The sequence below is a fragment of the Coregonus clupeaformis genome, unplaced genomic scaffold (genome assembly GCF_020615455.1).
Source record: "Coregonus clupeaformis isolate EN_2021a unplaced genomic scaffold, ASM2061545v1 scaf3886, whole genome shotgun sequence".
NCBI classification, from domain to species: Eukaryota; Metazoa; Chordata; class Actinopteri; order Salmoniformes; family Salmonidae; genus Coregonus; species Coregonus clupeaformis.
The window spans coordinates 1-13908 of NW_025537340.1; the positions used below are offsets into that span (position 1 = coordinate 1).

The 13908-nt window shown below is 48.7% G+C and overlaps 1 long non-coding RNA gene across 1 annotated transcript; it reads right to left on the reverse strand.

Annotated features, from left to right (window-relative positions):
- Nucleotides 1-4986: 4986 nt before the first annotated feature.
- LOC123490417 lies at nucleotides 4987-5315 on the reverse strand. Its single transcript, XR_006660942.1, has 2 exons — nucleotides 5283-5315; nucleotides 4987-5185 (listed from the first exon to the last, which is right to left on the reverse strand). It is a non-coding gene; the product is annotated as an uncharacterized LOC123490417 (long non-coding RNA).
- Nucleotides 5316-13908: the final 8593 nt, after the last annotated feature.

Below are 13908 nucleotides of genomic sequence, written 5' to 3' on the forward strand. Positions count from 1 at the left end.
TGTTAGGGTTGGTGGGGACTCAGGCGCAGAGGCAGGACACCGCGGACAACGAGGTGAGAATGTAATGATGTTGTTTTATTCCAGGGGTTTTGGCAGAGAGGAGTGCAGGGTGGAGCAGCTACAGACCCGGGGTAGGAGCTGCGTGGTGGGGAGAGCCAGTAGCACCGGAAGCTGGATGCCGAGGATAACAGACAACTGGTAGAGCGGAGTTGCGGGCGTGGGAGTGGCAGGCAGGCAGGCGGCAGAATCGGCAGGGATCTGGTCGAAGAAGAAAACAGGTTACAAACTTGGCAGAAACAACTATAAAGCTAAGGGAAGTAACAGCTAAACTGAGACTCCTGTCACGGAGCAAAGTTACCACAGGTGGTGAAAGCGCGACTGAGCGGCTGGAGAGAGGTGTCCAGCCCGGGTAGATAACTGCTTGTTGATTAGGTGACAATGAGCCGCAGCTAGATGTAACTGATCTTGTGAGAGAATGGCCACGCCCCTGACCTAGATCCTCTGACTGGGCTGCACAGCAGACAGACTCCAAACAACACACACACAGGGAAAAGGAAACTGAAAACAAGAAGGAACAAGAACAACAGTGCCCGAACCGTAACAGTACCCCCCTACGGGCGCCCGGGGCCCCCGGCTTTCAGGGTGGTCCCTATGGAAGTCAGCCACCAGCTGCGGGTCCATATAAACCGCCGGGAATCCAGGACCTCTCCTCGGGACCATATCCCTCCCAGTCCACCAGGTACTGAAAACCTCTACCACGCCTCCGGACGTCCAGCATCTCCGCACCGTGTAGGCTGGATGGGTCAATACTGCGGTGGCGGAGACCAGCGGACACAAAGGGCTGGAGGAGACCAGTTTAAGCTGGGACACGTGAAATGTCAGATGGACTCTCACGGCCTGGGGAAGCTTCAGCCGAACAGCCGAAGGGTTGATGGTGGAGTCGATCACGAAAGGACCCAAATACCGGGCGGCAGCTTGCGGGGAGTCCCGTGCGTAGAGGGATGTTGCTGGAGGAGAGCCAGACTCGCTGACCAGGCTGGAACTGAGGCCCGACTATCCGGTGTCTGTACCGCCACTCTCTTGTTGGTCTCTGCTGTCCGTAAAGGGCCTCACCGGGTGTCCACCCACACCTTGCTGGCAGCGGCGAAGGTTATCCTGAACTGATGGGCGCGGCTAACTCCTTTTCCTGAGACCGGGAACAATGGCGGTTTGGTATCCCAAGCGCCTCAAATGGTGAGAGACCAGTGGAGATGAGGTGAGGGAATTGTGGGCATATTCGACCCACCCCAAGTGTTTGGCCCAGGTGGACAGGTTCTGGGATGTCACACACGTGAGCAGCCCTCCAGGTCCTGGTTGGTCCTCTCAGTCTGGCCATTGGACTAGGGATGGAAACCTGATGAGAGACCTTGACAGAGCACCCAGAGCAGAACAAAACTCCTTCCCCCACCCGAGAAACGAACTGTGGACTATGGACCCACTATGTCCACAGTATTCCATGGGCCAGAATACATGTAGAGACCAAGAGGTCGGCGTCTCTCTGGCAGGCGGTAATTTATGTAATGCAACAAAATGGGCGGATTTAGAGAACCTGTCCACGATGGTGAGTATGGTGTCATTACCTTCCGACACTTAGGAAGTCCAGTGGCGAAGTCCAAGGCACGTGAGACCAGGGCCGACTCGCCCAGGAGAGGCCCCAGCAGGCCCCGAAGGAGCCCGGTGGGAGGCCTTATTTTGGGCACAGATCGAACAGGCCGCCCGCGTACTCCCGGGCGTCAGCCTCAGCAGATAGCCAGCAAAAGTGCCTCTTCAGTAGCGACAGTATACGGTTCTTACCAGGGTGGCGGGAGAAGCTCGGCGTGGATCCAGTTGAGCACTTGCGGCCTTGCTGGCGGCTGCGGGAACATAGAGGGTCCGGAGGGACATCGCCGGTCCGTTCCACTCTTGAGCCCATCGGACGAGGGACTCGATTTCCCAGTGATCAGCCACGCCACCAAACAGGAAGCGGGCAGAATAGGTTCAGGATTGCTGGAGTGCTTCATTGTCTGTAAACTGCTTCGAAGAGAGCATCAGGCTTGAATTGCGTGGAGGGTATGTTAGTAACTTACCTGCTGAAAAACAGGGCCCATCTGGCTGGCGGGAGTTTAGCCTCTTGGATGACTTGGATGTAAGCCAGGTTCTTGTGGCTGTCCAGACTATGAGTTGCTCTGCTCCGTCCAGCCAGTGCCTCCACTCCTCCAGTGCCAACTTAACAGCAACAACTCCCGTTCACCCGTGTATCTTCTCCGCAGGGTCAGCCTCCCTCGAAAAAAGGCCACAGGATGGATCTTCTGGTCCGTGGAGGAGCGTTGTGACAGACAGCCCCCCACCCCCGAATGGCGTCCCACTTCCACAATAAACTGCAAACTAGCATCTGGATGAATAAGAACTAGGTGAGGTGGTGAATAGTTCCTTCAGTGTACTCACGCTGACTCGGCCTCCGGTGTCCCCAGAATGGCACCTTAGGGGAGGTGAGCTTGGTCAGGGGCAACCGCTCGGCTGAAACCCCTGATGAAGCGTCGGTAGAGATGGCGAGCCCGGAGCGGTGTAGCTGCTTCCGGGACGTGGGTGTGGGCCACTCCGCAGCTGCTCTGATCTTGTCGGGGTCTGGTGACACTTGTCCCCTTCCGTGTCGTTTCCCAAAACCCAAAAAAGGGACGGACTGCGGTGGAACTCACACTTTTCTGCCTTCACATATAGCTTATTTTCCATGAGGCGTTGGAGAACCAGAATCGGACGGGGAGGCGATGTTCATCCTGTGACTTAGAGAATATAAGAATGTCATCCAAATAGACAAACACAAAACGGTGTAGAAAATCCCTCAACACATCGTTAACCATAGCCCTGAAACACTGCTGGGGCGTTTAGTGAGACCGAATGGCATGACTAGGTATTCAAAATGTCCCATGAGGGGTATTGAGGCGTTTTCCATTCGTCTCCCTGCTTGATCCTAACTTGAGGGTGGTAAGCGTGAGTCGGGTTTGGTAAACACGGTAGCTCCATGAAGGTTCAAAAGCTGAGTTGATGAGAGGCAGGGGGTACGTATTTCTGACTGTGATGTTATTAAGTCCTCTGTAGTCAATGCAGGGGCGTAATGTTTTGTCCTTCTTCTCAACAAAAAAGAACCCCGCCCGTCAGCAGCGGAAGATGAGGACGAATGAGGCCAGAGGCTAGAGTCGCCTGTGTAGGTTTCCATAGCTTCTCTCTCAGTACGGGACAGATTGAAAAGCCGACTGGATGGCAAAGGGGCTCCAGGCAGTAACTCAATGGCGCAATCGTATGGCCTATGAGGTGGTAGTGAAAGTGCTTTGGACTTGCTGAATACCTCGGCCAGGTCCAGGTACTCGTCAGGGACTGAAGAGAGGTCTGGGGGGTTTGACAGGGGATGCAGGGGAACCTACAGAGGGCGGAATAGCCGACCCAAGGCAAGAGCATAATGGGCAGTGAGTGCTCCAACTGTGTATCTTGTGGTTTTGCCAGTCAATATGGGGGTTGTGAAGGCTAAGCCAAGGGAAACCGAGGATAAGAGGGAGGCAGAGGAGGAGACTACTTTAAACTGGATGGTTTCTTTGTGATTGCCTGACAGTATGAGAGAAACTGGGGACAGTTTGATGGGTGATGTTGGCAAACTGATGACCGTCAATAGCGGTTACTGTAATAGGCTTAGGCAGGGGCTTAACAGGGATCTCAGCCTGAGTAACCAGGTCAACGTCCAGGAAACTATCCTCAGCACCAGAGTCAATGAGAGCAGCTAAAGGGGGAGAGACAGATTCCTGAACTGGACTGCAGCTGGGATAACTAGACGGGGGTGCTGTGGGCATGGAGTCAGGTGTAACACTTGCAAGTACGCTCCACGTTTACCTGCAAGCTTTGTCTTTTGGGCGAACGGACAGTTAACCAGAAAATGAGTGCGGTCCCCACAGTACACGCACTCACCAGCCCGCATGCGCCGTTCCTTTCAGCAGGGGACACGAGCAGCGGCCCAGCTGCATGGGCTCGTCAGTTCCGTGGAGGGATCCGCTGAGGTGTATGGGCGGTGTCCGAGTGGTGGTGTTGCTCGGGGTTGCAGAAGCGAGGGCCCCCCGCCTGCAGTGCGGACCCGACCGCCCTCTCCTGTCTCTCTCCCGTAGCCTGTTGTCTATACGGGTAGCAAGAGAAACGAGAGAATGAAGGTTAGCAGGCTCCTCACGAACAGCTAGTTCATCCTTAATTGTGTCACTCAAACCGTTAACAAACGCTCCCTGAAGAGCGTCGTCATTCCACTTGGAATCGGCTGCCAAGGTCCAAAAATCAATGGCGTATTCAGCCACGCACCCATGCCCTGTCGTAGCTTCAATAGTCTCTTTGTGGCGGTCCCGGCATGGTCCGGGTGATCAAACACAATCTCCAATTGAGAGGAAAAATCGTCAAACGACAGGCTGGCAATCTGCTGAGTAGAATAAGCCGCTTCTGCCCAAATCAAAGCTTTGGCCCTTAGTAACCCCAGAGCGTAATGTACCTTTGAGGATTCCGTGGAGAACGACAGGGCTTCTGTTTGAACACCAAGCGGCACTGGAAGCAGGAAACCACGGCATTTGTTCAGGTCCCCGGTAAAAGGTTCGGGTGAGGTCGTGGGGTTCCCGAAGGGCAGGAGCGAAGCCGAGCCTGGAGCAACTGTAGGAGGAACAGGCGGAGGAGAAGCAGAGGGAGGAAGAGTAGTGAGTGTTACCAGGTTAGCTACCTGAGAGGTGAGCTGAGATACTTGATCCAACAACCGCTGGTTGTTATCCAATAGAGACCCGATGAGTTGGTCGTGTTGTCCCAATAACATTCCCCTGTGAATGGAGGGCGCGTTGTACGCCATCACCCGTTGTTTCATGTAGGCGTCTCTGCTGAGTCCATGTATGGCCAGTTCGTTCTGTTAGATTTGGTGGGGACTCAGGCGCAGAGACGGACACACGGACAACGAGGGTGAATATGATGTTGTTTTATTCAGGGGGTTTTGGCAGAGAGGAGTAGTGCAGGGTGGAGCAGCTACAGACCGGGGTAGGAGCTGCGTGGTGAGGAGAGCCAGTAGCACCGAGAGCTGGATGCCGAGGATAACAGACAACTGGTGAGCGGGTTGCGGCGTGGGAGTGGCAGGCAGGCAGGCAGCAGGAATCGACGGGATCTGGTCAAGAAGAAAACAGGTTACAAACTTGGCAGAAACAACTATAAAGCTAAGAGAGTAACAACTAAACTGAGACTCCTGTACGGAGCCAAGTTACCACAGGTGGTGAAGGAACGAACTGGCGCTGGAGAGGTGTCCAGCCGGCCCGGGTAGATAACTGCTTGTTGATTGGTGACAATGAGCACGCAGCTGGATGTAACTGATCTTGTGAGAGAATGGCCACGCCCCTGACCTAGATCCTCTGACTGGGCTGCACAGCAGGGGGAGACAGACACAAACAACACACACACAGGGAAAAAGGGAAACAGAAAACAAGAGGGAACAAGAACAACAGTGCCGAACCGTAACACAGGAATTGTGAAAACTGAGTTTAAATGTATTTGGCTAAGGTATATGTAAACTTCCGACTTCAACTGTACATATTTTGTTAAGCAGGGAATTCGAGAATTACCTCTTTAAGTGTAGCTTTGGAGTTGGTGGCAGGTCTAATTCATTGCATAATTGTTCCCATAACCCTTTGTCCTGCATTAGCTCCTTCTATGCCTGAACCCTGTAGGTGTAACATATAGGCCCGCAGTACTTTACTTTGAGTGTCATAAATATGCCTAATATTTTCATTGTCTACTTGGGTGCATACAAACATGAATCAGACCTTCATTAGACTTTCATGAGGGTCCAGAAAGACAACCCACTGCTTTTATCTCCCTTTACATTAGCTCCCCGGTCACAAAGGTAAAGGGAAGTGTTTGGCAAACAATGATGTATGATGCATACCCACACACATGCATTATCATAAACAGCAGCACAATGGTTAGATCATAGGAGAAAAGCATTTTTCAGCCCCAAGCCAGACAAAGCAGGAAGCCCTGTGGTATTGTAAACACCTACGTATATTGGGAAACAGGTTTCTGAATTCGCTCATTTGAGTATTGGGTGAAAATTAGGCATTAATTCTCTGGAATGAGACTTGCATAGCAATTGACTGGGTTGATGGAGGCAAAGAAATTAGAGAAAGAGACTGAGAATATATGAGAGAAAGAGACTGAGAAGATATTAGAGAAAGACACTGAGAAGATATGAGAGAAAGAGACTGAGAAGATATGAGAGAAAGAGACTGAGAAGATATGAGAGGAAGAGAATGAACAACAGAAAGGGATAAAAGCCTAGGAAAAGGGAAGGCAGGAAGGAGGAAGAAAGAAAGAAAGAAAGAAAGAAAGAAAGAAAGAAAGAAAGAAAGAAAGAAAGAAAGAAAGAAAGAAAGAAAGAAAGAAAGAAAGAAAAGAAAGAAAGAAAGAAAGAAAAGAAAGAAAGAAAGAAAGAAAGAAAGAAAGAAAACCAGTCCATTAGTAAGGCTAGGCGGAGAAAACAGAGGGAGGAGAGGCAGTGAGAAAAAGGGCAGATTGGGAATCATAAAAACAGGAAAGTGCATTTATAAACACGTCTCTATAGTAACCAGCTGGTAATTTGGCTGGTGGAAGAAAAAGAGGGGGAGATGGAGGGATGGAGGGCATACAGGAGCAGCATTTACCACCGCCACCAGAATCAGACCGGTTATTATAGTAAGAGAGGGAGAAGAGAGAGAGAGAGAGAGAGAGAGAGAGAGAGAGAGAGAGAGAGAGAGAGAGAGAGAGAGAGAGAGAGAGAGAGGAGGAGGAGGTAGAGGGGGAAAGAAAATAAAGAATAGATTGATAGTGAGACAGCAAGATACATACAAAGAAGCAGAAGCAGGGGTGAATGAAAAAGATATAGAGGGGATCAAAATGCAGATTTGCAGAAAAAACAAGGGATGATTGTCCTCCTTTCCTGGAACTCCTTCCCTTGGGTTCCATAATTCTGGTGATAGTGCTGTAGTTTGGCCCTGCTGTGGGACTGATTCCATCTCACTGGCTGCATCCGAAATGGCACCCTATAGTGCACTACTTTTGACCATAGCGATATGCGTGCTCTAGTAAAAAGTAGTGCGTTATATAGGGAATAGGGTGCTATTTGGGACGCACCCTCTCTTTACTGCACCGTTCTCAGAGGGCTTTACCCTGGCTGTGTAAAATCACAAGCACTTACAGCCAATCTTTACTAGGAGGCAATAATGTTGTTAGGGAGAGACAAAAAGGGGTGAGATTGGGCATTTAAGATAGAGGTCAATTGTACTGTATTTCTATGTGCTCAACATACTACACCATTTTTCATTTTGTATGTGTGTGCAATTACCCTTTGGGTACGTGCGTACATGTATTGGTCACGTGGTGTGTGTGTGTGTGTGTGTGTGTGTGTATATGTGTGTGTGTGTGTGTGTGTGTGTGTGTGTGTGTGTGTGTGTGTGTGTGTGTGTGTGTGTTGGTCCTGTTGCTATGGCTGTTGTCACAGCTGAGCTTCTTTCTCTCAGGGGTGCAATGTTTTTTGATGTGACATGCTGCATGAGAAGCACACGCTCTCTCCTTCACACACTAAGAAACACACACACACTAAGAAACACACACACACACTAGGAGACAAAGAGCACAGGAAGATGGAGGGGATGGCAGTATGGGGCTTTATGCACTCAGCACTAGCTGCCTGGTAATGCCTATTAATCTATACAGTATATCTCAATATCTCAGCAGGGTAGAGACGTATGGACATGAACAAAAAAAAAACATCAAATCGTCTACTAAGAATCTCGGATTCTCTTAGATGTTAAAATAAATAAATAACTTAATCTATTACAATGGTTTCCATTACCAAAGACTCCACCATCACCATTTTTGCTAAAAAAGAGATGGGGCTTAAGACAGACAACCCAGAACATTTGTTAGGTTACGGCAAATGTTCTCATAAGACATAAACTGTCCAGTTTTGCGGATGATTATACAATGTTTTTTTTAAGGTGCCTAAAACATTTACCTGATGTTACAAGAACCACTTGTTTTATGTTATTTAGAAGTTCCTAACACTTTTCTATTAGGTTGAAGAAACATTAACCTGATGTTGCAAGAACGTTCCCAGAACACGTTTTATTATGTTCTTTAAAAGTTCCTTAAACATTTATTTAGGTTGTGGGAACATTGTGAGGATATGTTCCCAAAACACAAAATCTGTCCAGTTGTGATGACATTCTTACAATGTATCAGGGTGCACAAAACATTCCCTCAATGTTCTTTGAATGTTCACATGTTCCCAGAATGATAAAATGTCATTTTGAACAGTCAATGGAGGTTTCTTTCATGTTTTAGTGTTATCTTACTGTTGAGGAAGTTAGAAACACGTATGGCAATTATTAGACATTTACTGTACAAAAATTATCCCTGGAATTAATCCACTTCACCACTGAGATGGGACTAACACAAATATAAAGCTGTTTACACCTTTACTCTGAATTCCAGGTTGTGGTCTTTGTCTTTGCAAAAGAGAAGATAACTAAATCAATTATCCAGAGGAATTTGGAACCACCACATGATGCTGCTGACTCTCAGCCAAGGTTTTGACTGGAGGTAACTGTCAATTATGTATTATTGTTATGTACTTTTAGGCCTATAAATAAATTAGGTCTTTAATTTGTAAAACTCTGTCTCTCTCTCTCTTTCTCTCAGACACTGTGGTGGACTGTCAGCTCTCAGACCATTGTGAGTAAGACACTATAGAAAATTCTAATCAATAATGAGAAGAGACAAGGTCAAACACCAATCAGGATATTACTTTATTCAAAACGTATTAATAAGGCAGCAGGCCACACCACACACACTGATCTGCAGTAATGAGGCTGGTCGACCCAACACTCTTGAGAGTTGGGCCGAGAGCTCTGACATACAAAGAATACAAAGATCAGGGCTTAAAAACAAAGGTGTCATTGTACGCTGATGATTCATGTTTTCTTTAAATCCACAACTTGAATCCCTCCACAGCCTCATAGAGGATCTAGATACATTTTCTAACCTCTCTGACAAAATTTAACGGGCCTATTTATTTAATTAATATGAATTCAGAGGACAGAAATTATTAAATATTAAAGCATTAGACCTATCACTAAAAGCTTCAGTCACACAAAAGTTATACTTAAATCCTAACTGGTTCTCTAGCAAATTAGCAAGATTGTCTCACCCCTACGTTCAAGAATGGCCTTTTCCCCTTTATTCAGATTACAACCTCTCACTTTCAGTTATTTGAAAAGGAAATCATCTCCCAAATATTACTATTTCTAAAACAAGCCATTGGTTGCAATTTCAATTTAAGCCTCCAGACACGACAGAACAAATAATGCAACAAATATTGTGGTTAAACTCAAATATACTAATTGATAAAAAAAGGTATAGTCTTTGTAAAGGATATCATAGGTAGGACTGGGGGAGTTATGTTGCACAGGCAGCTAACAAAAACATATGGGAATGTCTGCGCTACCCAAAATTACAACCAAATAATTGTAGCATTACCGCAAAAATGGAAGAGGAAAGTGGAAGGGGGAAAAAGTAAGGAACTTGTCTGTCGGCCCTGCATTAAAGACCATAATTGGTTAAAGAAAACTGTGATAAATAAAAAAGTATACCAGTTTCATTTAAGGACCAAAGGATTGACAGTCGTCCCATATAGATTGCAAAATAGTTGGGAAGAGATTTTTGACGTACCGATTCCATGGGACATGGTTTATGAACGAATACGCAAAATGACGCCGGATTCAAAACTTAGAATTTTTCCATTTAAAATATTATACAAAATTATTGCAACCAATATAATGTTATTTATATGGGGGATACAATCTTCCCAGCTCTGCATATTTTGCTGCAAAGAGACAGAATCATTAGATCATTTGTTTTGGTACTGTACATTTGTAGCTTGTTTTTGGTCACAGGTCCAGGAATGGCTGAAGAATTGCAATATTTACCTGGAGCTGTCACGCCCTGACTCAGGGGACATTTAATTGTTGAGTCAGGGTGTGGATATTCCGTGTTGTGTTGTTTTCTATGTTTAGTTCTAGATCGTTTAGATCTATGTTGGCCAGGTGGTTCCCAATCAGAGGCAGCTGTAGCTCGTTGTCTCTGATTGGGGACCATACTTAGGCAGCCGTTTGGCACCAGTCTGTGTGGGATCTTGTTCTGTATAGGTTTGTTTTGTGTAACCTTTAGACTTCACGTATCGTTTGTTTGTTGTTTTGTCGTGTTCAGTACTTGAATAAATATGTACGCTTATCACGCTGCGCCTTGGTTCGACCAGTCATTAAACGATCGTGACAGGAGCTAACTCTGCCGATACTACTACTGGGTGATCTGAAAAGTCATAGTCAATCGAGCAATAATATAATAATACTTTAGCAAAAATGTTTATTTTCAATTTACAATCTGTAGAAACAATGAGAATAGAAAGGTTCAGAACTTTTGTGAAACATCACAGTACAGTTGAAAAATATATGGCAAATAGAAATCCAATATGGATGGTGAGTGTAACGATCCCGGCTGTCTGAGTCGGGGTCTGGTCGTAATCTCCAGTTTCCCGAGGGTTCGGGAACGCTCCGGGGAGCGCTCTGGTTTCCGCACCTGCTTCCTATTAGCAATCTGCACACCTGGGCCTAATCAGCACCTTTCTTAGGCTCTGGCCCAACATCCAGTTCCTGCCGGATCGTTAGCCATGAACAGTAGGTGTTCTGTGTATCAGTTGAGCGTTCTAGCGTGAGTTTTGTTATTTTGTACTTTGTTGAGTTTTTGTGTTCTTACCTCCGTTTTTGTTCCACCTGCAGTCACACGTCCGGAACCTTCACCCCACCTCTGCCTGATGGTCGGCGGCTGCCGAGCCATCACTGGACCCAGACTGCACCCCCAACTACTCAACCACGCCGCCCGCTCTGTCCCTGGATTATACTGCACCTTTTGTCGTATCTAATAAACCCTCACCTTCGTTCAACTCTCCTTGTCCTGGTCTGCTTTTGGGTTCTGGCTGAGGGAACTGTGACAGAACGATCCGGCCAATTATGAACCCAGCGGACCTGGACTCTGTTCGCCATGCCATTACCCAGCAGGAGAAGATGTTGGGCCATCATAGCATGGTACTACAGGAGATCGCGTTGTCAGTTCGGAACCTTTCTACCGGCCTGACGGAGGTCCAGAACCAACGCCAGTGTCCGGTGGAGGACTCACTACCGGTTTCACCCATCTCGCCTGCCGCTTCTGAAGTTGTGTCCCTCCGTGAGCCCAAGGTCCCGACGCCGGATAAATATGAGGGGAGCTGGGAAGATGCCGTTCCTTCCTTATGCAGTGTGGATTAGTGTTCGATCTACAGCCCTACTCTTATGCCACTGACAAGGCTAGGATAGCCTTTTTGATTGAGTTGCTGCGTGGTCGAGCGCTGGAGTGGGCTTCAGCCGTTTGGGAACGACAGGATCCCTGCATGGCTTCATACCAGGGGTTCACGGCCGAGATGAGGAAGCTCTTCGACCATTCCGTCCGAGGGAGGGACGCAGCTAGGCGTCTGTTTTCTCTTCACCAAGGAACTCGCAGCGTGGCCGACTTCGTGATCGAGTTCAAGACGTTGGCTGTGGAGAGTGGGTGGAACGAGGAGTCTTTGCAAGCGGCCTTTTACCAGGGCCTGTCGGAGCAGCTCAAGGATGAGTTGATCTCCTATCCGAGCCTAGTGACCTGGACAGCTTGGTAGCCTTGTCTATTCGGGTGGATAATCGAGTCCGAGAGCGAAGGAGGGAGAAGCAATGGGGTCCGTCCAATCGATCAGCTTCTCAGTTCCCAGTCGGATCGGGTGGTGGACCAGAACACGTCGATCATTCTCCACCACTAAGGATTAGTAGAGAGGACCTCTCTCCCGATTCTGAACCCATGCAAGTGGGGCGGCACGGGTTAACCACGGAGGAGCGTCAACATAGACGTAAGACCAACTGCTGCCTCTACTGTGGTCGCTCGGGACATTACATCTCCACTTGTTCCCGGCGGTCGTCAAACTGCCCGGCTCGCTAAAGTTGGGAGGACTTTTAGCGAGCCAGTTTCAACCTCTCAGTACCTCTGTCAGACCCCGCTTCCCGGCTACCCTTGTGAACAGGAATCAGAGCTTAGCGCTTAACGCTTTTATCGATTCAGGTGCCGATGGAAGCTTTCTTGATGCCGAGTTGGTGGAACAGCTGGGGCTTTCCAAGGAGCAATTGCCGGAAGCCATTGAAGCGACCACTCTGAACGGCAGTAGTCTGGCACGTATCACGATGAGGACTGAACCGGTTAAGATGCGGTTGTCGGGGAATCATTCGGAGATGATTTCATTTTTCATTCTGCCGTCTTCCCATGTTCCTCTGGTCCTTGGATACCCCTGGCTGAAGGAACACAATCCCACGTTCGATTGGGCGACGGGCAAGGTAACGAAGTTGGAGCCTTGATTGTCATGCTAACTGTCTCAAGACTGCCTGCCCCCATGCGGTTCCCAGTCAGGTGATTGAGGCTAAACCCCCAGATTTGTCCCTGGTTCCCGAGACATATCACGATTTGGGGGAAGTTTTCAGTAAGCAGAAGGCTCTGTCACTTCCTCCCCACCGACCATATGATTGTGCCATCAACCTGGTTCCTGGAGCTGTCTACCCCAAGGGGAAGGTTATACAGTATCTCCCGACCTGAACGTGAGGCGTTGGAGACCTACATCAAGGAGTCCCTAGCTGCTGGTCTCGTTCGTCCCTCGTCATCACCCCTGGGGGCAGGATTCTTCTTTGTGGGAAAGAAGGATGGCTCTCTTCGACCGTGTATTGATTATCGGGGGTTGAATGACATCACGGTCAAGAACAAGTATCCCCTGCCCTTGATGAGTTCTGCCTTCGACTCCTTACAGGGTGCTACGGTGTTCACCAAGCTAGACCTACGCAATGCGTATCACCTGGTCCGGATCAGAGAGGGGGACGAGTGGTTGACGGGGTTTCAATACACCGATGGGTCACTCGAGTATCAGGTGATGCCGTTTGGACTGACCAATGCTCCAGCGGTATTCCAGAGTATGGTGAACGACGTCCTGAGAGATATGATCGGTCTCTTCGTGTTTGTTTACCTGGATGACATTCTGATCTTCTCGAAGGAACCTTCCGACCACGTCCAGCATGTCCGGCAGGTTCTGCAGCGATTGTTGGAGAATCGTCTGTTCGTGAAGGCCGAGAAGTGCGAGTTTCACGCCCACACTACATCCTTTCTCGGGTACATCATCTCCAGGGGTGAGATTAGGATGGATCAGGAGAAGGTTAGAGCGGTTCTGGAATGGGTCCAGCCCGGTACGAGATTGCAACTCCAGAGATTTTTGGGGTTTGCGAATTTCTACCGCAGATTCATCCGGGATTACAGCCGTGTGGCCGCTCCATTAACTGCCTTGACTTCCAGTATCAGGACCTTCAAGTGGAATCCGGAGGCGGATCGTGCGTTTCTGGATTTGAAGAGGCGATTCACCAACGCACCGATTCTCTCTCAACCGGACACGGCCCGTCAGTTCGTCGTTGAAGTGGACGCGGCTCGGATGTGGGAGTTGGCGCCATCCTGTCGCAGCGATGCTCCACGGACAGTAAACTCCATCCCTGCGCCTACTACTCTCGTCGCCTTTCGCCTGCAGAGAGGAATTACGATGTGGGTAACCGGGAGCTTCTCGCGGTGAAACTTGCCTTGGAGGAGTGGCGCCACTGGTTGGAGGGGCGGAGCAACCGTTTATTGTCTGGACTGACCACAAGAATCTTGCTTACGTGCAATCGGCTAAACGTCTCAACTCCCGTCAGGCCAGGTGGGCGTTGTTTTTCG